General features: G+C 48.4%; 1 protein-coding gene across 1 annotated transcript in view; it reads left to right on the top strand.

Annotated features, from left to right (window-relative positions):
- Window positions 1-709: 709 nt before the first annotated feature.
- Window positions 710-25,261, top strand: part of LOC119163836 (uncharacterized) — a 151,444-nt gene continuing 126,892 nt past the window's right edge. The window contains exon 1 of the mRNA XM_075873663.1: window positions 710-865. The gene's annotated coding sequence lies outside the window, so the exon portion shown is untranslated. The remainder of the gene's footprint in view (window positions 866-25,261) is intronic.

The following is a 25,261-nucleotide window of genomic DNA, read 5'->3' as shown; positions in this document are numbered from 1 at the left end:
TATACCTGTTTATTACATATGTCCGCGCTCATACGCCATCCAGTCTCGTTCTCCTTGCTTTTCGAGTGTTTTCTTTTATTCATAAGGACAGATAACATTCGCCCATAACACCTTCTATGACATTATCGTTTCGCCCCCCCCCCCTCAATATGTAGCAGAAATTACTCGATTTGCCGTCGCATTTCACACCGATGATTCCGTAGTACAATACACACCGTCTTTACACATGGTGCGTAATACATTTTTCACAAGAGCAACGATGCATCCAAGCGCGTCGCGCCTACGAAGCCCATTCGGAGGGCAGAGCCCTCCGTAACATCTCCGAGCGCTTTGAACCCAAGCGCGCGGACTCCCGGTACATCCACGAAAACTGATAGCCAAACAAAGAGGCGAGCATGATTCAGACAACACTGGCTTGAACGCCAACGCTACGCTACGGTCAAAGTACGGGCGCTAAAGGAAGGCGCAATGCTTCGTTCGCCGTGGTTTCGAAGATTGAACGCTAAAAGCGAAGCGTGAATCAACGCGCCCGATCTAAAGCAGGGGGGGTCAGCAGAGGATCCACAGCCGAATTCAAAAATGAGAGAGACGCTTCGCTCTCCTCCTCAAAAAAGGCGCCCGCACTGGGAGCGCTCCCATTGGTCGGCCGAAGGGCGCCGGCTCGCGCTGATTGGTAGCGAGGGCCCTAGCGGGAGCGGCGAGCCATCTTTTCGGAAACGGGCAAAACTCCGCAGTCGTGACCGCCGTCAAGCGCTCGTTGTGGTCCCCTTTGTGAGCTGTTCTTCTCTGCCCCTGCTCGTCGCAACGAGAACGCCCCGGCGAAAGCATTTAACGAGGAGCTGCACCGCATCCTTGCAAGCATCTGGTAAGTAATGACTACGGTTTTAATTGCCGCGGTTGTCTTTAGGTAACGAGACAAAACAAACTTGGACGTTTGCCGGAGAAGAAGCGTCGTCTGCTCTCTCTCGCGCGCGGAGCAGACGAACCGAGTCGAGCTGGGCGGGAAATGCGACATCAGATGCCGCGCCTGTTGCGCTTGTAAGACAAATACTGGCCTGTTAGCGCTGCTATCGGATAGCTTACCAAACGATTCTCAGAGTTTTCAGTACGCATGACTACAAGAGAAATAATAATTGCTCCACAAGTGTTTTTTTTTTTTTTAACGGCTGAGGAGGGCGTAGTCTCTAGCTGTCGCACTATGTTCTGAACATGTTTCGTAGAGCGTTTCTAACGTAGACTCAAACCCGAATAAACTGTTTACTCTACAGCCTTAGTGTTTTGAAGGACACATTGCGTTTGTGACCACTCCTTACATTACCCAGCCCTCATAGTAGGGTTTTATGCGACATTTCGTCGACACGATCCTCCTGACGGAATTCAGCCGGAGTTATTATTCAAGTGTTACCGGCGTTATCGAAAAACATCGCTCTTGTAAGCCCGCCCTTCCAGGAAAAAGCAAATTTAGTGGGGGGCGGCTCGAAAAAGCTCGAATTTCCGGGACAAGGCCAGCATAAATGTACATGAAGTACATCATCCGTCAGAAGTATGTTTTACGCCTAAAGTGTGTCTGTTTCACCCGTTGTGCAAGTTCTTGAATGCTTTAAAAAAATTGTTTCTGAATGTGCGCTGGAATGCAGCTACCATGTATCGATACGGTCACTGCTTTTTTAAGCTGAAAAAAAAAAGTGGTTTCATAGTTCAGTGCCCATTTGAATTATTTAAAGTGTTCGTAAACTACAGTTGTTTTGCCGTAGTGCTCAAAGTCGCTCTTTAAAAGTGTCTAAGGTTTAGCTTTCTCCTAAAAACTATAACTGTGAGATATGTAAACGCTGCGAAGTATCTGCCACACCCCTCCGTATGGCTTTCACGGCTTTGACGTCGCCAGTTATTGTGCACATCTACTGACATTTAATGTGACAGCTGTGATCGAGAGTTGGAAGCGCCTCCAAATCTGGCGAGCAGACGATTCCAGTTGAGGTCTATTTATTGTAGCCTTCTTCATTTATCGGCAAATGAGTTATATGGACGAATTTTGTCGAGTTCGAGTTGCCGCAGCTTTTTTTAACGAAAAACAGTACATGCTTGTATTGCGTAACAAGCGCTTTATACAAGGGTTCTTATGCTAGGCGGTTCCTAAACGTTATGATTGTTGACATTCGGCAGCGCCGTGTCCTGCGTATTTAGCTGCGCCGCATTCACTGCGGTTCTACCACGACGTTAGGCCTTTATGCTACAAGATATGGATCACGTGCTCTCTGTTTGCCCTTCCACCTACCTGTCCAACAAAGCTGTAAGCAAAGAATGCGCGAGTTGCACTGGTGGGCGAAATGCGAAATACTTTTGGACAAGGAAAAGCATCGTGACTAATCACGGCGCGCAGGTGAAGGCGTCGTCCAGGTGAGGATCAGCAACCAGGCACACACGCACAAAGAGGTCTGCAAGCTACTTTGGGTTTTTTTCTTTTATGTTTCGCCACGGAATCAACATTCTTGGTTGCAGGTGTCTTTACCTGAGATCCAAAAGCTCGCAAACTCCCAAAAATGTCACCACGATGCTGGTAGAAAACAACATCCCCCCCCCCCCCAAAAAAAAAAAAGCTTGCATACTGCATAGCTCTGTAGTGCAACCGAAGCTTGCAAAAAAAAAGGAGGGGCGGGGGGCTTTCGGAATCTTTACTTACCGCGAAAAAAAATAAATAAATAAACAGGGGGAGGGGAAGCTATGGTCATTTCCTACGCGCGCGTGGAAAATTCGCTACCGCCGTCTACGACCACGTGACGGGGAGACAGGTGGCGCCACTTACGGCTGGTTTCGCGGATCCCCTACACTCTCTCAACTACGCTTTTTAGTGTATTTTTATTTACGTCCGTGCTCTGCCAAATTTTGGTTACCGTGGAGTGGACTCCGCCCTGCGCGCGGTTCCACCACCAACCGCCCCGGAGAGAGGGATCGCTTTTCCTTTTGTTGTCCATCCCTCCCCGCTCGCCGCATCGGTCAGCATTGACCTTCACAAAACCGCGTGCCGATGGGAGCGACCGTGGCGAGGGGGGGGGGGGGGGTGTGACCGACCTTGCACCGTGACAGCAGACGGCGCCTTACAGGTTCCGTTGTGTGCAGTACTCGCGGATTGGAAAGCGAAAATTTGGAGCTTAGTGGGTAATTCAGGTACAGTCGCGCTCAATATGACTTGTAACGCGGGAGCACGTGTCCTAAGTTCTAAGATTGCGCGTGGCTTCCACTGAAGCCCCTTATTTTCGTTACTAGAGGCGTGTTTCTCACTGAGTAAGGTCCCAAATAAGAATGTGATATTAAGTTATTGAAATAAAAACAAGCACAATTGAGCGCGACTTTACTGTGTAGAGCCGATGATTGCTTGACGGTCGTTCGCAGCTGCACTATCACATTTACTACAATACTCCGCTTGGTTCATGACTCGTAAAGACCACGAACCCCGTGGACGGAAAGTTTTTTTTTTTTGCCCACCTTCATTCGTTTCAAATTACGTCCCAATTTAGACACCGTATTTAAAGACAACAATTAGTATCGTCTTTTCCCTTTCCCTGACACGAATTTCTTCTCTAATAATTGTTGTGCCAACAATATAAACGAACCACTAAACAAATATCCTTCCTTCGCTGAAAGACCTCACGTACGGTATGACTATGTTTGATATCAATAGTGGCCTCGTCTCTGCATCATATATATATATATATATATATATATATATATATATATATATATATATATATATATATATATATATATATATATATATATATATATATATATATATATATATATATATATATATATATATATATATATATATATATGGGATGTGGCACAACGGGAGCGTTGTCAACAAGGATAAATATATTTCCCAACAGTTTCGGGAGGGGTCCTCCCTTCATCAGGGGATGAGTTATACGTTATACTGACATGAACTTTCCAAACTTCGTTGCTGCCGCGTCCCTCTCGCCTTGGAAGATGTTTGCGAGAGTGAGAGAGAACTAAAAAAAGAAAGATAAGAAAAAAAAGAAAAAAGAGAAGAAAAAATACGAAAAGAATAAAAGGGAAAAAGAAAGAAAAAAGAAAGTAAAAAAGAGGAAGAACCACTGTCAACATTGAGAACAAAACCAAATGTCCGTGTACGTCCACATCCTGTTCCTATCCCGTGCTGGTCAGTTATCGGCGTGTGTCGGGCCACCCAAGATTGTCGCCGCGGTGGCGTGAAGGGTCCGTGACGGCGTGCGTAAGGAAAGGGTTTCCCCTTAATGGGTTGGTCGGCTCTCTTTCATCTTCGTCCGTTTCCCTTCAATGGTCATCAAGTGGTGGGCGAACAGAAACACTTTGTATGTGCATGTGAAAAAAAGAAAAAACGGAGAAAAAAAGAAGAGAAAAAAAAACACAGTGTACACGTACGAGTCAGTCAGAAAAAACAAGCATGGTCTCCAGCTATCAGCAGCACAACTTTGCTGTTCTTGACTTTCTAAACTTGTTGAAAATCCGTGTCAGAATTCGCCCCCTTTACATAACAGAAACGTGTTTCGTGCCCTTGTTCGTAATAATAATCGACCATGACCGCCGGTCAGAGGGTCACGTGTTGTTCCACATGTTTGAACGAGCAAGCTCGACGGTCCAGTGCCTGCATTAATTTTATTGCTCTTTCATTCTATGATTATTCCTATACAGTCTTCCTTTCCCGGTTTTATCTTTCGTTCCGAATGGTGGTTGCTTCAGCGTAATTCTTTATTATTATGATCTTTTCAAGGACAATAACTTCTTGCACCTGTTTGTAGGCGCTTCTACCAGCATTCCCGACCAAATTGAACTGCCACACCCAGTCGCATGCTACGTTCACTAGCAGGTACACGCTAAAAAATAAACGCCCACTTACTGGAGCAAATGTGGGGAAACATAACATTGAGTCTCGGCTCACTTACTGAATTGTCTATTAATTCTTTTTTTAACTATAAAGTATTGTTTAACTTTCATGTTATGATAGGTCGCTGCTAAGCGAACTACGCAGTCTACGCGTCGTCATTGGCTTTGTCTCTTTTATTACTTATTATTCTGTTCATTATATGCGCAGCTTTTGCTGCCTGCCACGTATTATCTCTCGTGTCTATAGCGTGGATTCGACAAGTCTTATTGCATTTATCATTGCTAATATCACTCAATAAACTGCAATTAATATTCGTTCAATTATACGGTGTCGTGGGAACGAGTGCCCGCAAATGCACTGAAAGACTAGCCGATAAACTTGGGAGTTTATCGGCTTCATGCAAGACTAATTTGACTTAAAAACACAGGAAATCTCCAATACTTGTTCCTTACTTTAAATAACTTTAATTGTCGTGTACAACGAACGTCGCGAAGATCACATTCGTGTCTACGTCACTTAGTTAGGCAAAAAAAAAAAAAAGCTTTGTTTGTGTGTGAGTGCCACCAGTTGTGTGTCTGTTATGCTTGAACCTGAAATGATGTTGACTTTTTTGCATCATTTTAGCAATACATGTCTGTACGAAGCGGTTTAAAGAACAACAACAACAAAAACCACCCGCATGCTAGAAATTTATAGGCTCAACATTTACGAAAAAAATGTTCATTTTCAATTTCTTTCCAACATGCCAGCTGAGACGTGTCACGCCCACACCTTAAGAACAAACAAACAAACAAAAAAGCAGTCGTCCTCGTCGGTGGATCAGTAGCTCGGGTGTTAGGCTGCCGACCCACATGTCGCGTGTCCGATCCAGGGTGTGGTGGTCGCATTTTGATGGAGGCGAAATAGCAGGGGCCCGTTCACTGTGCATGTCAGCGCGTGTTAGGAACACCAGGTGGTCGCAGTTTCCGTAGCCCTCTACTACGGCGTTTCTAATAATCATATCGCGGATTCGGGCCGTAAAGCCTCACATATTGTTGTTATTAAAAAGGCATTCACAGAGGGTGGCTAATCACAAAATAAAACAATACGTGCTCCCAACACGAAGCCTCGCCCTGACTTGTCAAGGTCAGCCAAATCGGCAAAACGCAAACGTTATAACGTTTATAACGTATAATGCATGGTTGGATTCCTATAGGAATCCAACCATGCATTCACGCTCGGACAAGTGATGTGCAGACGTCGTAATAGAGGAGTGTCACGCGGAGCGAATTTATGCAAGGAGAAAAAAAAACGTAAACAACTGATAAACGGAAAGCCGTTGTACGGTAAGGAATGGAACCTCCCCGTAACGGTAGCCCCCCACGGTATAAACACGTAATGGGTGGAAAGTATGCGGCGGGCTATTTTCGCCCGACTATCCCTCCGGTAGTCTAATATTAGGGGCAATTACCGCCCCGCGCGGCCTTGAAAAAAGTCGGATGACGCCGTGAGTGCGAACGCTCACCTGCGGCATGTATGTACGTTGTCACATAAAGCGGCCTTCGAGCAGTTCGGAGGAGCGAAAACGTCGCGTTTAGCGGTGATATACCCGGGAACCTCTCTCGCGGTCTTCCTTGTTAATGTAACACAGACGAAACTCAACCGTTTATTGTGACACCATGTGGTCGATCGCGAGAGGTTTTTTTTTAGGCCTGCGTAGTAGCGCTGCTGTCTCAAATCTGTGCCGTGTTCGTGTGCCACTCTTGAATACGACGCGTTATTCGAAGGTTGCAGGTTCGAGCCCCGCCGTCGGCGGCAAGTTGTCTTTTCGTCCACTTTTCTTCGCATTCGTAGCGCGATTACGGGTAACGTATACGTACCCCAAGCCGTAACAAGGAGTGGATGGAGTTGAAGGGGTTCTGACACCCGCGAAATGTTTTCACGCTTCGACGTTTCAGGAGACACGAAAGTATTTGCACGCCTTCACGTCGACCGCCAGTGGGCAAAGTGTACCGGCCTACACATAAACACCCCCCGAAAGAAACTCCTGGGTACGGCCCTGGTGTCCCCTATACTTTTCTTGGCTTGATTGTCTGTTGGGTCTCGTTATCGTAAATATTGATTATTTGCGTGATACACTTGTCTTAAGGCATTTCTTCACAACAGATGTGAGGAGGCTGCAAAATGACGTTATATACACAATATTTACACACCGGCCCGTAGCCAGAAATTTTTTTCGGGGGGAGGGGGAGGGAGATGGGTACATGTTGAAAGCCTCGAAAAAAAAAACAAACAGATCTTTGTTATTTATTCTAGCTGAAACAGCCCCCACCATCGTGATTTCAGGGGGGGGGGGGTCTAGGGCACCCCACCTGTCTATGGGCCTGTTTACACTGTGTTGCTATCCTCTAACTGTAGACACTGTGTCCTCTCACTATTTTCTCGCATTGAATTAACAGGCACACAGCGCCAGTAAGGATTAGCGTGCGGACACAAATATTACAACAAAGGACTGAGCTGGACACAAAATCTTTGCCAAAATGTGTGATGCAATACGGAATTTCGGACGTAACCACGGCAATGCCCACATATTCGCAACTACAGTAGTTACAAAAGACGACCGGTCCGCCTCGTACTGTCGCCACTAAGCGTGCCCTCGCATTTGCTCCGACTTGTGCTGTTTCTGGTGACCCCGCCAAAGTGCGAGGCACTCTCCTCCCCTTTCTCACCCTCTCCACTTGCCATCTTTCTCTCTCCTCGTCTTCGGATACAGTGGCGCCCCTTAGCGAGAGTTTTGTTTTATTTACGGCAGCCAGCGTTATTTATTGGCTTATTTACACCGTGGGCAACGAAAAAAAAAAACGGTCATTAGCAACGCTGTCAGTACGAGAGAAGCGAGCGGTGGAGCGTGCGTTTATGTGTTTTGACATCGTTGCTCTATTATGTTTTTAAAATCGCTTCGAACTTTCGCGTTAGTACCATTTTACCTGACACGCAGCACCTGTGGAGGACGACCTCGGTGCAAAATGTATGACCCGTCATGTACGGCTCGTTGTCAAGATGCTCGGAACGCGCTTTTTCGGAGGCGCGCGATAATAAATGAACGTGGAGGCGGTGGCATTCTTTGAGAGAGGGAAAAGGGGGCGGTTTAGTCACGTTCAGCTTGGATATTAGGGAGGCCATGTTCTTTTTGGGGTGGATGACGTCGCGGTCAGGAAGTAGCGGAAGGAGACACAGAGGGGTGTCAGTTCGGCGAAAAAAAAAAATAAATCACCCAGCTCTTTAGTAAAGGAATCACATTTGTGGATGTACCGTTTGTTCGAGACAAATCTATCTATCTATCTATCTATCTATCTATCTATCTATCTATCTATCTATCTATCTATCTATCTATCTATCTATCTATCTATCTATCTATCTATCTATCTATCTATCTATCTTAGGAACATGTTTTTAGATGTGTCAAAGGATCACAGAAAAAAAAAAGCGAGGACGCATCCGTTAATGATCAGTGGAAACGGTACCGACGTTTCAGGGCGTAAGTTACAGGAAAACGTACGAACGGCGTTTTACGTGTGGCAGCTTGGGCTAGTTGGTATGACATGACGATAGTTATAGCGCGAGAACAGAACGTCGACAAAAGAGACAAGAAGGACACGAAGGACACGAGTGCTCGTGTCCTTTTTGTGTGTCCTTCCTGTCTCTTTGTCGTTGCTCTGTTCTCGCGCTATAACAATATCGGCGTTTAAGGTTCCCACTGCTATTGATAACGCTATGGATGCAGGCCCTTTAACGCACTGGTATACTCCAACTCCCAACATGGCTGCTTTGATGACGTGAAGGCAGATAACACTAACTTCAAATCACAATGTTGGCCCCGCTACAGTGTTTCCGCTCCAACGCGGTGGTTTCAGTGTGACGTCAGTGTGAGAGAGAATTTATTAGAAGGCAGAGAGGTCGGCCTGAGCTAGTTCACTCTAGCCTGCTACTCTACACAGGGGATAAGGGAAAGGGGAAGGAAAGAGGGATGAAGGGTGATGATGGGGACAAGAAGAGGTGGTGCGTATGTACAGTAGCCACTTATCATGATACCCTACAGTCTAGTTTCTAATGCAGTGCTTTTTATAAAGTGAATTTGAACGCCATCTATAGTCTACGAAAGTGTGCGCACGCATGTTTCGGGTTCCCGGAGAAACAGTCGATGCGACGTATACCAGACCGGTTCTGTAACGTCTGCGCCACAAAATAGGCGCGATGTTACCGGTTTTCTCGGGTCCGTTTGTTCGACGCGCACACTTGTCGGTGTCGTTTCCGGTTTTTTTATCGCCCGACGACGTCCGTATATATTCTGTCCTGTCACCGTAAGAAACGATGGCAGCGACACCGCGGTGGGAGGTTTTTCTAGATTCATCGCGGACTTTTTTTTTTAATGTTTGACAGGTGGGACTTCGTTTCGCGAGAATGGCTTTAGTGCGCTTATCCTACATGAGCGACCTTCGGCGCCTTCCTTGTAAACGGGGTGAACGCGTTTATTTGTGAGGGCCACTATCGCCATCAATTTTAAGCCTCTCCTCAGGCTGCTTAACATTCTCAGCCTTGTTCCGAGATCGCTTAAGGTTCCCAAATGGTCTCTATACAACGCTCGTTCTTCGAATAAGACTTGTATTGTCCCGACTGCTTGCTTGGATACCAATCGTACCATGAAAACTTTCGAAAGTCGAAGGTCGGTAAGCGGACTTCCTCGCATGTCTAACTTGGCCGAACTACACTGAGCGCGTTCTGTATATGGTGGTGTATCGTTAAACAAAGATTAGGTTGTATAAATTTGGAAGCCTATATAGGCTGCAACTTGTGAACAAACTAGGGCAGGAACAGTGCCCATATTTAACACGTGGTTGCACTATAATTGCTCGACGTACTTTGCCGTCGTGATTAGGAGCCTTGCAGAAAAGACCACTTGCCTGTTTTGTAGACGTCAACAAGAAAAACGTTGAGTAAATGTGGGCCAGTATGCTGGTTCTTTTTGTTCTTTCTTTTTTTCTGAAGAGCGCAGCCTTCTGCGCACGCAGTGCGCTACGGCGTATGGGTACCCGTACCCCGTAAGCGCTCGTTTTTTTTTTTTTATGCGAGCTTTTATTTCTGGATCCGGGCATTTCTGCAGGCTGGCTGTAGCCAGGGGTTGGAACAACAGGCCCGTGTCCCCATCCCCCCCCCCCCCTACCCAGAAATGTTTTTGCTATGGCATATAGGGCATGAAATAACACTCCACCATATCTGCCTACCCGGCCCCCACTGCAGATCGAGGTGGTTAGATATACTGTGTATGCTACCAGTAACTCTGGAAATATCTCCGCCCCCCCATTCCCACCCCGAAAAAAATTTGTGTGCACCCCTTGTTGTAGCATAGACGAAAGACAAAATACTCCACAAAGTAGTGTACCCCCCCCCCCCCAAAAAAAAAAAAAAAACTTTCTGCTTTCGTTTCTGGCTCTAGCAAGGACGAAGAACTAGGGATTTCTCCAACAAAGTCGCGCACCACGGCGAGCACACAGGCTGAACTCACTCGGACGCGCGTGATAGCAGCATTCCCATCTTTCGTGCCACACTAACTCGCGCGTGCACACACACACACACACACACACACACACACACACACACACACACACACACACACACACACACACACACACACACACACACACACACACACACACTATCCCTCTTTCTCTCACTTCCTGCGTCGTTAACTCCCTCTTTCATAGGCACCCGTCAATACGCCCTATAGTACCTTCACGAGCAGGCTATCTGCACGAACGATGGTCTACACTACGGCTACCACAGCAATCGACTGCTACTACGCTGCCTCAAGCGAATGGCCTGTTCGTGCATGTGTACATCTACCGTGTAAACGCGAGCGTACAGAAGGGAGGATGAGGCGCGCGTTTCTCTCTATCGCGGTCGGCATCGTGTGGGAACCGCGCGCAGCGCCACTTGTCCGGCGCCGCGCGCCACCTGCGCGCAAACTCGCGTGCGTGTTTGCACCCGTCATCTCTCTCGCTCGTTTCGTTTTCCAAGAGGATAGAGAGATAGGAGTGAGATAAGAGAACGCGGATGACGCGGCTACCTTTAGTTTTGTTTTTTTTTTACCGGGAAAATGGCCAAAGAAATTAGCCGTTAGGCGGCGAATACGGACGGATCGCGCCGCGACGGCTGGCCGCTTCTTTCAAGAATTCTTTTGAAATACGTACGTAAAAAAAGAATACAAATTGAGGCACAGATGACAGAGGTGGCGGCGTGTCTATGCTGCAGGAAAGCCAGCAGATCTTCGACTCACTGAAGTATTGAGGGAAGATGAACACGGGCGAGGGGAAGCTCGAGGAGGCGGGTTCGATCCCCGGCAGCCGCATTTCGATGCGGGCGAAATGCGAACACCCGTGTAATTAGATTCAGTTGCATTAATAAAAAAAACAGCCAGAGTTTAAGGTCCCAGAATTACGATGTCGTTACGAGGAACCAGTATAGTGAAGCGATCCGGAAATTTCGACCATACCCGGTGTTTTTAACGAGCCCCCGAAGCGGCCACCGTCTGTCATCTCATAGCTACGTTATTGCGCACCGCGTAGAAGACGTGAAGACTCAGGAGACGTGTCTTCTAACTGTTCCGTCTTCCAAGTGGTGCGCAATAGCGTAACCATGAATAGCTACCAACTTGTTCAAGCAAGTACACACAATCCCTCATATAACGAACCCGGTTATAACGAAATATGGTTATAACGAAGTAAATGAAGAATAGTCTTGCAATAGATATGGTGTTAAGAATACACCTTTATAACGAATTTTTGGATATAACGAACTTACTTTTGTGTAAGATGGAACTTTTTTATAATGGGGTTGTTATAATGGGTGTACCCTTATCTTAGGTTACTCATAGGTTACTAAAACTCCGGCCTGCTAGTTTACGTTTTTTTTTTTCGTCGAAATTTCGCCGTCGTTCCCATATACCCTCTTCTTGACTCCAAGATGCGATCTCGCTATTGGTTCTCGTGCCTTAAACCTTGATCGTGCAACGTTGTACGACCTCTCGCACGTCGAACCGCTTCCCCTCGTTTCGCATCGACGGAAGCACACACCACGCGGACGCATTTATAACTTCGCGAGAACGCGTTAACTTTGGTCCCGCATTCACTAACAAAAAACAACCCGGCCCAAAACCGGACGAACCAGCTTCTCAACATCACGAGGAGTGGCGCTTCCTGTTATATTTCGCGACGTTGACAAAAGGTGCACCACAGCAGCGCGCGCAATCAGCCTGCAGCCGACAGAGGGCGCAGTGGCGCTTCCAATTAGGGTTAAACGTGTGGTGGAAGGAACGGTTGAATGCCGCAGCGGTAACGCGCTCATTGTTTGCTTTATTTTAATCTCCGTACCACGCTGACTGAAAATGGAATACAAGTGGTATAAACGATCGTACTCCTCAGATGCATTAGGCTATTTTCGCAGTCTATTAAGGTAAAGTAACCGTGCTTAACTGACACTAGCGCGCCACTCCCGTATTTATTACCACTTGTGTCCGCAAGGAGGCGGTGAGAACCATCCCGCCTCGAGGTGCATAAATGATGGACCCTATTCAGACGTCCCACGAAACAGCAATCAACTGCGCATAAACGCCGCAAGGGGGAAAGAGGGGGAGGGTTAAGGGGACGCATCTACGGGCTGTAAAGACAGCGACACGTTAACCGTAGTACATCGGTGAGTTTCCATCTGCAACTCCCCCCCCCCCCCCCCTTTATTTCGTTCATTCGATTATGGAACTGGTAGCGTGAATCGCCCCATCCATGGTTGTAAATATAACGCGCCCTTCTTTCGTCTGGATGGGAAAACGAGATGTACCCGGTTCAAAGTGATCGCGGTTCATTCCCGTCTCCGTGACCGCTGTTAGTTATAGTTTGCTAGTCCGTTAGTTTTGATTCGGAGATAGTTGAAGCTTTTTTTTTTCTTTCTCCGTTCCGTGGAAGTAATTTATCGCGGTGCGCTGCGTCAAGTGCAGCCGTTTCTGTGATTGCGGAAAGAGCTCCACGGATATGTTACCCGTGTGATGGGGTAAGCAGAGCGCATGTGGGTATACGTGTTGTTGCCAAGTGGGCAAAAAGAAAGAGGGAGAGCTAGTAGGAAGAGGAAGCGCTGTCTGTCTATGGACAAATTGAAAACATCCAGTATAAAAAGGCTTCCTCTGTCGTTAGTGACAACAGTGTTCCACGATTGCAATAGCATGGTTATGTATCACCGTCTGATCAGTAAAGTTGGTGTTGCTTCGAACGTAATCAGTAAGCAAGACGGAAATGAGCAGCGCCTCGCCAATGCGCAACACATGGAGGAATGAAAAAAAGAAAGGAGGCAGTATTACGTCACACGAGTGAAGCCGTCACCCCCGGAAAATCTTTTCAGGCCTGCGCCCAGCAATTTGACGTCATTTCCGGCCGGCCGACTCTCGGGGAAGCCGCAGCGGCAGCGAGCGCAGCGCGGGCGGCGGTGGTGACGGTTCGGCGGCGTGGTGTTGACGGTGTTTCACGTTTGTTGCTTTCCGTTGTTGTTTTGCGGCAATTTCGTTTCCGTGCGTGATGCTGGAGTGATGCGACAATGCCGAATAAGTGTTGTGTACCCGGATGCACCGGCAACTACAAAACAGGAAAGAAGATACAAGTGTTTTCCTTCCCTAAAGACGCCGACGCTCTCAAACAATGGCTACGCGCCATTCCTAGGAAGGACTTCGTGCCGACTTCGTGCACTAAGGTAAGAATTTGAGATGCTCCTGTTCTTAGCTTGTCGTTGCATGTTCGGGTAGAAATCACCTATGATGGGAAATACTTGAGCGTGTGGCCGCCGGGCCTCGCGAAGCGCTGACGCCAGCAGCGTTCGCAGCAAGGATGGTCAGCTGCGCTTTGTTCACTAACAGTGCCGTGGTGTCGTCCATTCTTGCAAGCTCTCGGTGGAAGCGCTTCGTGGAGTGCGGTGACATCACGCTCCCGTGTTTCCTTTCATGTTGCTTGTACCGCTTAGCGCAGCGCTTTTATTTAGATGCTTGCGAAACGTAGGTAGACTTTGTTTTAGCTACACGGACTGTAAACGCGGTCATGCAAACGGGAGCGCATTTTTTTCTTTTGAGAAGTGGCGTCTCAGACGTTCTTGAAACGTTTTTGCAGGTGTGCGCGAATCATTTCGACGCTTCATGCATTGAGAAGACGACATCGTAGACGGATCCAAGGACAGGGAGAGTTATTGAAGTTGCACTCCCAGTAGCACGGTTGCGTCCTGGATCTGTCCCAACGGTATTTTCCGGCTGTCCGTCCTACCTATCAGTACGAGACCAGAGCACGAGAGAAACCCCTGACGCCAAGAGGAGCCGACAAGAAGCCTGCCAACTCGCCCGTGCTGTAGAAAAGTCGCTGGCGTCATATGAAGCGGAGCAAAAACGAGACCGGTTTTCGTCCCTCGAAGAACTAAGGGCTCGCCTGCAAGGGGTGTCAGTGTCTCCAAAGTGGACTGTGATTCATAAAGAAGAGTGCTCCATGTTTTTGAACATTATCGACTATCGTGAACCTTGTTTGAATGCGTCATTGACCGTGTTTGCAAACCTTGAAGTCTTTGCCTGCTATCAAGGTTCACCAATCAAGAACCTTGGTAGCGCTGTTGTACCAGACTCAGTTCAAAAAGTAAGTTCCTTGTTGGAAATTTTGAACAACCTGTCGATGCTGTCTGAGGAGCGCTGCACTTATTGCCACCTGGCTCAAGCAATACATTCCCTTGTTTGAGCCTTGTTTCCAGTTTTGTATCTCTTTACAAGTTGTTAGCTTTTAAAGGTGCTGTACTTTTTTCTTTTTTTTAACTCGAACTGCCTCGGTGCCCACTGTAGCAGTTGTACAGTCCGTTTTGGTACCTAAGCTGTGTACACTTTCCTTGTGCACTCTGTGTACAGACATGTTGTGCACTGTGATTTGTTTTTTTCTTAGATTTTTGTTTGATTTTTTCCCTAGGACATGCACCTACCTGTGGCAGTACAATTACTTTTCTTTCTGTCATTTATCATGCTGTGGACCACAATTTAGTCACCAGTGTTCTTTTGTATTGTATTTTTTGGCAAGTGTTTGAACCTGATACCTTGTGTTGCTACTGCTACTATGATAAACGAATGGTATGTTTTCCTCTAACCTACAATTTAAATGAAAGTGTGCTTTTTCTGTTCCAAAGCTCGGGGATGTTTTTGCTGTTACAATCTGTTTTGTTTTCTGAGTTTTATGTGGCAAGATATTGTGTTTTGTACTTTTGGCATATTTTCAGCATTAAGGGCAACATCTTGTGTTGCCTGTCGTCTGCCTGGACCGAGAACAATGTGCACTGTGATATTTGTACAGACGGCGTCTGGCTGTGATAAATAAATACGCATTATTCCATTCACGATATTCATTATTTCTTGATACCTTGATAAGTTCCCCCGCAACGGTGGCTCAGTGGCTAAGGCGTAGCGCTGCTGAGCACTAGGGCGCAGTTTCGATACCCGGCTGCGGCGGCCGCATTTCTGATGGAGGCGAAAAGCAAAAACGCCCGTGTGTACGAGATTTCGGCACACAATAAAGATTCCCAGGTAGTAAAACTTGATCCTGAGCTCTCCCCTACGGCGCGCTTCATCGCCTGCGTTGCGTCGGCGCGTTAAACCATACGATCAATGGATACCTTGATAAATCGTGCGGACATGGTGTCAAGGAACCTCGCCCGAGTCGGTAGGCGTGAAGGGCGCTCGCGGCTGGCGCAGCCACCCAGCGAAGGGCGGCCGGCCGGCCGGCGCGATGTGACGTCGTCGACGTCACGTCACGTGACGCGCAGGCCTGAAAAGCTTCCGGGGGTTACGGTGAAGCCCACCCTGTCGACCCAACACGTGACCGCAACGCCAGAGCGTTCGGTAGGTTTCAGTACTCTCTGTAGCGTTCCGTATTTGAATATCCCGCGTGAACCGCCCGTACCGCGCCGAACAAGCCCGTTTCGATTAAGAATTAAGAGCTACCGGCTGTCATACCACGAAGTCTCGGCAAGTCTCGTTGCTCGCGTGATCTTGACACGAAAGGTCACGTGTTGGGCTGGGCGGACGCTGCTGGCTCCACAACGGGTTGGCTTGCCTAGGCGGGCTGCGTCACGCCATGCTCCCTCCATTATTTTGTATTTCCTCCATGACGTAACACCATGTGGAAAGAGGTAAAGAAAAGAACTATGGTACGGTGTATCATGGGGAGGAAGTAGTACAGCAAGAATGAAGATATTGATGTTACGAGAACAGAACGTCCCTGCACCCGCACACTCATCCATCGGCGTAGCGTAGTTTAGCTACAGCACGGAGTTTTAAGTGTTCCTGTTGCTTCTCGTGTGTCGTGGAAACGTTGGGCACTGCACACACACGTACGTTAAAGATACTGCACATGTTTTTGTCGTTCTCCGGTCGAATCTGCTTTGTCAATTTCCTGTTTTTTCCCCTGAAGTGTTTGATGTGTTTAGCATCGGGCCGGTTAGTCGGACGAGAACGAGACTGCTTTTGCAGCACGCGCATACAAGTGGGAGCCTTCCGTTGCCCTCCGCTTCCCACCACGCACCCCGATCATTGAGCGGCAGTGGTGGTGGTGGTGGTGGGGGGGGGGGGGGAGATGTGCCGAGTTAACATCGTACTATTACTATAGTGGCTAGAAAGGTTTCTAGAAACCTTTCTAGCCACTATACTATTACTGCGTCGTTACGGTCGCGCAGGACGCTTTTGAGGGTAATAGCAGCCGACGACCTCCAACGTTGCATTCTTATACACTCTAAGAAAAAAAAAATAAATGTGAATGCTTCAGGGTAGGCCTGACTTGCCACGTGTACGAATGACTCTCTCTAAAGAGGCACGCTAACTCTCTTGTGGGTCACACGACTCTCTGAAGAGAGTAGGATCATTTTCGAAGAGAGTTCACCTGCGTCTTACAAGAGAGTCTTAGAAGTGGCAAGGCAGGACTACCCAAAAGGAGTCACATATACTCCTTTTTTTCTTTTTTTGAGTGTAAGTATATATTGTAGGAAACTCTGGGCGATCGGGTGGTCGGAGAGGGGAGGGGGTACACTGCGGTGACAAGTGGCCCCCTCCCCCAGGGGAATAAGCGTGCACTTCCCATGATACGCGCTGGCTGATCAACCACGAACACATCCAGTATTCCAGACCCATGGTCCAGGCACGCGACCGTACATCTTGCAGGCGCGCAGCCATAGAGGAAGTGTTATCGCCACTTAGATCAACATCTGTACGCGCGGTAGAGATGACAGAGTGAACTGTCACACTCAGACTAGGCAGCGGTAAAACGGCGTCCCAGCCTTCGTTACGCAACATCGGTTAAAAAAAAAAACGAGGCCTCTGGTTACCCCCGCCCGTCTTTTACGTCCGCCGTCACTTGGTTACATCTGGTCGCCGCCGCCGCGAGCTGTGCAGTCGAAGCACAGCGAAAAATGGCAGTGACGGCCGATCCGTCTCCATTATACCGAGCAATAGATCGTCAAAAAAGAAGGTTAAAAAAAGCATCTCTTTCAGATAAGCGAGCACCGCATTTGCGCGTGTAAGACCCACACCATCTTTTCCCGTCCTGGTATATTGGCTGGGTGCGGTTCTTTTATGAACGGGCATGTAACCAACTGAAATTGTGGGGTACGTATCGAGAGATGTCTAGTTAGAGTTTCTATATTGCGTCCACTGCTGACCTGCTCATTTTAGCACTTCGTTATTTCCTTCTCCACTAACTACCATTCTCTCCCTTGCCCCCAATCCGGTACAGTGTCGTTAATGGACTGCTCCTTAGAATGGTAGCAAAAGGCAATAAAACAGAAGAACGAAAACCAATAGTAAAGAGCAAAGTGGCGGAAAGGTTCCATCCATTATACTGTGACTTTGCTTCGCATTCAAGGTCTCTTTTTGTTTGTTTGTTCAACCGTTTGCTAGAATTCTACGCTGCAGATGTTAACAGTCCCAGTCTCCGTTACAATATCTCCACCTTTTTTTTTTTGTTTGTTCAAACGTTTGCTAGAATTTTACGCTGCAGTTGTTAACAACCCTCAGTCCCCGTTACAATATCTCCACCTTTTTGTTTGTTTGTTGCAACGTTTGCTAGAATTCTACGTTGCAGTTGTTAACAGTCCTCAGTCCCCGCTACAATATCTCCACCTTTTTGTTTGTTTGTTGAAACGTTTGCTAGAATTCTACGCTGCAGTTGTTAACAGTCCTCAGTCCCCGTTACAATATCTCCACCTTTTTGTTTGTTTGTTCAAACGTTTGCTAGAATTCTACGCTGCAGTTGTTAAGAGTCCTCAGTCCTCGTTACGATCTCTCCACCTTTCGTTGACACCCCTCAATCGCTTCAGTAAGGCTCGAATGTGGGAGCCGCGGGTAATACCCGAATAAACGCGGCACCTCGCGACCTACCCGCACATGGTTGCCCGCATCGCGCGTCGTCCCGACAGCCAGGGCCGCACTCGTTCTTGCGTGCTCGATGACCGAACGACGGCTGCCCTGCGGGTCTTCGGTCATGGCTGCGCCCCTCCACTCCTGTCGGCGCCGCCACGGCTATATGCGGGACGGGGTGCCGTCGTTTCGCGCTCCATTGGCTCCTGGACGTCGCATCGCGGACTCTCTCCGCTCGTATACCGCGCGTGTATGCGTGTGGAGTCTAGAGCGTGCATGTGGTAGTCCCCGTACCTCGTATTCCCCGCGGCTGCTTTCTCACATTAATTTCCTCGACGGCTATTCGCAACGACAGTCGTGTGTGTCCGTTCGGTAGATAGACACCCCCCCCCCCCTTCTTTCCGGGACATTAGTGCAAAATAGAGATTGGACCGGGACACAGTACCGAATTAAAACGACGATTAATAGCCGGAAGAGAGCACGCTGTTACTTCGTTCCCCGATTTCGTGCTCGTCTTTAGCGCTGGACAGCTTAAGACGGTTGCACTCTGTTGCTTCTAAACAATTACGAAAGGCATCGGGCACGATTCGCTGGCAATTGCACATTGAGTCTATAGAGAGAGTGAACGAAAGCGTAATTATGGAAGTTAAGCACTTAAGCTAGAGGAATGCGCAAGCCTCGTAAGCCAGAGGAAACTTGTAAGCCTCGTTTGCAAACGTGTAATTAGTAGTTGCGAAATATGAGGTGGCCACCAGGTGTATTGAACCGAAAATTGAGCTAGAAACTTATGATGCGACCCCTGCATTTCACTCTGATGCTTCGCTTGAACTGTCCGCGCGTGTGCCTCCTCTGTGCTGGGAGCGCGCACGTGGTGTTTTGCTGAGCGCGCTTGTTCCGCGCAAGGAGCTTCGACGGCGGGGTGCGGGTCTAAGGAGATTAGTTCCAATAGCTAAGTAAATAAATAAATAGCCTCTGCCTCATTGCATGATTCTGCACTTTAACCAATAAATTAGCTATCGAACTTTAGCCTGATTTGTAAATTAAAATGAAAAGAAACTGCCACTAATACGTAAAAAAAAAAGCTTCTCTTCATTCCATCCACCCGGTCCATTGACGTTGAAATCGAATCTTCGGAACGTGACCGGGCCAGCGCACCCCAAAAGCGTTCAAATCGGCCACCACACGGACTGCAGAAGTTCAGTAGGTCCGTCGTGAGAGTCCGGCGGAGGGGAGTGTCCTAGAGTACAATAGCCTTCCTTTCTTCCTCCAAGCGACCGTGCATCATGGCTGTATCAGTGGCCAGGTCGGCTGCTTCACGGAATTTTGCTGCCAAGTGCCTTCCTTGCAACCACCTCCATTCCATCGCTGGATGCGCGCGCGCGGGTCCTTGCATCATTAGTGTCTGAAAAAAAAGAAAAAAAAAAAAGAGATGAAGAGTGAACGCCCTGTTTTCCGACGTCAGAGTGACCGGATCCAATGGAGCGCGCTACCATTTTGAAACCCGAGTCCCGTGGCGACGCTTGCGTTCCTTTCTGGAGAGAGCGGTAAAGAGAGAGAGAGAAACGGAAAGAACAGTTTAAATTGTACTGATAGGCTAGCCGTTCATCATGGCAGCGCACACCTGGTGAAAGGATGCCAGGAAACGCGCGCACACACACACACACACACACACACACACACACACACACACACACACACACACACACACACACACACACACACACACACACACACACACACACACACACACACACACACACACACACAAACGCACACAAACACACACACACACACGCACACACACACACACACACACACACACACACACACACACACACACACACACACACACACACACACACACACACACACACACACAAAAGACCTACAACTTTTCTCGCGTATGTCGTCCTTTCACCTTGCGTGAGCTCTCGTATACGCTACAAGGCAACATGTATGTGTCCTCACTTTCAAGCAGCAGCGGAGAGAGAACGCCGCCTCCTAAAACTGTGGCTTACACAGCCCTCGAGCGAGCGACTTGGCAGGTCCCTCGCCCCCATCGTTTCGCCATCCATTGCCCGCCTTGAAGACGGGCCTGGAACGAGACAGCGAAGTTCCCTCCCTGGGACGCGGCGGCGCACATTAACCGCCCATCGAGTGTCTATTCTTTTTTTCCTCGAGGCGGATCTGCAGGGGCTGTCCTGCAGGCGTAGTACGCTTGATGACACGCTGCGGCGCGCGCGGCGCAGGAGTCCCCCGATGCGAGACGGGCATCCCCCGATGACTTCCCTTCCTCCTCGCTCTCAACTGTTACGTCGTCGGGGGACGCTTCTTCGCAAAAGGCGCCTTCCCAAAGCGAAGTGTCCTCAACCTCAAGCACACTCTCCCTTCCTCCTCTTCTCTTCCGTCTCCTTCCACGTTTTCGCTTTTGGGTTGTCCGCCATGCAGGAAGCTTTACACAAGATAGCTTCGAACATAGGCGTGCATATCGAATGGCTGGCCACCTGGGGTGAGCGGAGATTCAGCCTTACAAAGTTATCGAGGGACTATCCTTTTTTTACTCCGTTCAACCTGTGCCGTCCACGTTTGAAGAGATGGGTTGCGGCCATTAGGTGTTTTGACAATGGCGGCTTCAGGTTCCTGGTGTTGCATACCAAGGACCACAGTATACTTCCCATAGTTAACATTGAAAAGTCAGGGATCCAATGCAGGCGATTGAGAGAAACACGTCACCGCTTTGTTTTCTTGTTCTTTTTCTCAACCAATGTGAAGAATATTGTTCTTTGGTGTTGGCCAATGGGGGAGGGGGGCGTTCAAACATTGCCACTCTCCCCCGATCACTCTATTATAGTGAGAAATCCTGCACCCGCCAGTCGAAACGAGCCCGGAGATTACACCATCGCGCGCCACGTAATCCCGCAAACTTACTCGTCTCGTAGTTGCGTGCAGCTCTGCGGTGCCCGTAAGAACCACTCAGAATCCCGCGGTCATCTCTACCTCAGGATGAGAGATCTCAACTCACGTGTGGGTCGCGGTTGGCCGGCTCGGGAACATGGCAGTGAATCGCCAAAAGCTTCTTGCGCTCGATTTCAGGCGGTTGTGCCGTAGGCGAGGATCGAAAGGCAAAGAAGACAATCACCCGTTTGTAGCTCAAGGCCACAGGGAAACCTGTACGCATTTCTGAGAAAGAAAAGCCTTTTGAGTTGCCAAAAAATTTGTCCTGGTCCGCGGTTCGAACCCGGCATCAACACCTATCCGGAGCGGTCGCTCTGCACCTGAGCTAACTAGGGAGGTAGCAATTGACAGCGCGAGGGCGAATTCATCGACCACTCGAAGCTAATGGACATGAAGATAGTTATAGCGCGAGAACAGAACGACGACAAAAAGACAAGAAGGACACGAAGGTCTCTTTGTGGTCGTTCTGTCCTCGTGCTATAACTATCGTCATGTAATACCAACTAGCCCTAAGGGCCACACTTCTAAGCTAATGGACACAAGTAATGCAAGTGAGTTCTGATGAGTTCTGCGGAACTCCGCGAAAGTGGCGGAAGGGTTGATCGCTAGATATGAAGAGGATGCGTTCAATGATAGGAGAAAAAAAAAAAAACTGCTGTTCACAGAGCGCGGACAGTGTAGGAACGCATTCACCAATTCTTTTTTTTTTTTTAACGCGTCGTCTAAGCGCGGTAGTCATTTAAATTAAGCTACCCCACCACTGCTCGCTCTCAGGGCGAGAAAGAGAGAGACTGAGGGCTAAGTAAAAGGACGAGGGGTTCGTTGTGCTCAGATTAGGGCGAGGGGAAAGCGAGTGTAGGAGGAGGAGAGAAGCTCCTTCAGAATCTAACCGTGCAACCAAGCAGCAACAGGAAGTTGTGTTGGGTGTTTATATCTTTTGCCGGTTGTTCCTTTCGCCCGTCGTGAATTGTGTGCCTCTCCGTTTCCGGTGATCACCTCTCTCTCTCTCTCTCTGCAACGACGACCGTCCGTCTCTGCATGCTTTTTATTTGCGTACAGAAGATCGCCTGCTTGGTGATGTTATGTGGAGTTTAACGTCCCGAAACCACCATATGTCCGTCGCGTATTCAGCAACCCTCCCCATCCCTTTCAACGCAGAACCTGCTCTTTAACCAATGACGCTGGTTACGTAGTTTCCCCGACCAGTCTCGGCCGTGTGCGCATGCGTCCTGCTCTGTGTCGTCGCAGCTGCTCTTTGTCGTCACAGCCCGCCCGTGTTAGGTTAAGCGCCGCTGTCAAGTCCTGGAGCAAGGACGGCTGCGGCTCTTTGTAAACGGCTGGTTATAAATGTGAATGCTGAGCGTGTGCGCAGTTACTAGTACGTCTGGGCCTAAATTGAGCGGTTCTCGAGTCAAAGGGGTGTCTAAGGTCGGAACTGCTTTTCAAAGACCTGCCCAAGAACTGCTTCCAAGACTGTGCAGGCGCACATCGCTGGAGGAGCTTCGCTATAATTTTAGCAAATCGGGATGACCAAGACAACAGCACTCGACTGAACTCCGTTGCGCGTGCAGTGCGTCAGGTGTGCGACCGGCTTTTGCGTAGCACTCCCTGAGTTTGTGGTCGTCACTATACGTCTGAACAAGTTACCGAGAGTAGCTGATCAGGCCGTGAACAAAAGGTGTACTCGCTTGGCGCCGTACGCACAGTAGCCGCGATACACTGATTAAACTCAAAGAGCTCCTAAGCAAGCTCTGAAACTAGGAACTTGCGCGTCATTCTCTCCCTGGGTTTTACAAAAGGCTCGGCACGATTCGTGACGCCAACGCCGTTTGCGTGACGTCATCAGCAAATAATAAGCTGTCTAATGATCCGTATAGGAGGTATATCAGTTCTGAATGGTCTAAAACCCCGTTTCGTCTAGCAGTCGTACACCCGCGCTGCCTAGTCTCCCATCACTAGCACGTGCGATCGACTAATTTCACTCCATTTCGTGCGTCTTCGGCCGCGCAAACGGAGATCACAGCGCGTACAGTGCAAAATTCTGGTAGGCGTGGCGCGTGGCGTAGTTTACGCTGTCACTCAAGAAATAAGTGGCTAGAATGAGATAGCGTCCGTAAGAAGGGCAGAGAAGATGAGGAAGAACTCGCTCACTCGTCTTTGAAGTCTGGAGTGGCTTATAAATAAGGGACCTTAACGGGACCCTGAAGATCAACACAATTTTTCGTGTATTACTAAAGTGCAATTTCTCAATACCCAAAACACCACTCTTAACGCTAGACGCGAACACATGATAAGCGAGAAAACGCACGAAAAGAAAATGCGCCTGAAGACGCCATAAAATTCCCGCACCAAACACCGTGACGTCATAGATTTTGAAGGCGTATACCGCCTCCTACGATAGCTTCTAATCGATAAATATCGAATACATTGCGATCTGTGGGTGTCATAAACATATCGTACGAAGCTTCGGAAACATTGGTCGAGCCAGTGTCGCGAAAATACGAAAAATACAATAAGAAATTTCCGTTGTCGCATGCGGAGACAAGGCGCGTAATTCAAAAGAAGAAACTTCGATCTTGATTTTATCTGTTGAGAATCAACTTACCATAGTGAAACTAATGGCCTTGGAGTTCTCAGAGTGTGGGTCATCAAGCTAAACCAAGTCACTGTTGCCCTTTAGTGCCCCTTCAAGCTGTAATCATAACGGACGTGATCGCAGACGAATCAGAACGAATGATGCGTGGTGACGTAGTGTGCTATGCGCAGGCTCAAACCGCGATTTGATTCGTCGCGTGAATGCGGCTTAATTAAGGTGAGGAAGACGTCCTCCAAGAGGATATTCGAAGTAGATTCTCTGGCTTTATGTGTAAAAACCACGACATGAATGTGAGGCGCACTGTAATAAGGGGGTACTCGTGATTAATTTTGTTCTTATTTTTTTTGTTTACCCCGGTGAAGTGCGACCAGGGATCGAACCCGTGTCCTCGAAGTGTATAGCAGTGCGCCGTCTAACTGCCGCTAAACCACCAGGGCGGTGCTACGAACGCACACATGATGGCTCTATGAACCAGTTAGCGACAACGCTTACGTCATCAAACCGCTTACGTCATCAAACCGCCTACCTATCAAACCGCGTGGTGCCCGCAGCCTCGGTAGCTATCAGAACAAGTCCAGCAGTACCAGGCGCTGATGACACCGTACGCGGCGTGTGATGATAATAATAATAATAAAAAGAAAGCTCGGGTGTCGTGGAGACGCCTGCAGACATGCCCGGGCAACGCTGGGACAATGGGGAAATCCTATACCATACGACACCGTTCAAACTAAGCGCGTATGCATACGCGGAACGATTAAACGCGATACCTCTTGTGACGTCATCGGCCCCGATATGACAGTTGTATAACCAGCCTCTCTCTCTCCGTCCGCCGCATGCTTTATTCTTTCCTCCTCGCCTCTTTCCCACGAGGAATCGAGACACACCTGGAACGAACAGGTCGGCGTTGTTTCGCGCCGCAGACAAAAGGAATCGCATGGAACGAACGTCACGACTGCTGATATTAGAATATTTATTTTTCTGTTGTTTTTTTTTTCACGTGTCGTGTGTGGGAAAAAAGTGCAGCTTGGTAGTCGAGTGGTGCTATTTCATACTCGTCGTCCCGTGACGGGCAGGTGACAGGTTTATTATTGTATTGCTTTTTTTTCTTTTATTTTAGTCCGTGACACGAGAGGGGGCCTGTCAGTGTCTTGTGGGCTGTGAATCGGCGGTGAGGTGTTCTTTCACAAGGCTGCGTACTGTCGGTTATTTGGAGGGAATACGCTCTACACTGAGAATGTAAAATGGGTTTCCAAACTTGCTCGTAAGTGTAATATAGTTAGTACATAGTGTTAGTAGTGCTGGTACGAAAGAGGAGAATATAGAGGCTCGTTCTTGTTTGTTAAGTGCAAAGCTTAATTAATGAAAACCAACCTTGGCTTCATCA

Source organism: Rhipicephalus microplus, chromosome 9, assembly GCF_043290135.1.
Source record: "Rhipicephalus microplus isolate Deutch F79 chromosome 9, USDA_Rmic, whole genome shotgun sequence".
Classification (NCBI taxonomy): Eukaryota; Metazoa; Arthropoda; class Arachnida; order Ixodida; family Ixodidae; genus Rhipicephalus; species Rhipicephalus microplus.
Note: the sequence above shows the minus strand (reverse complement) of the source record. Positions and strands in the feature narration are given on the sequence as shown.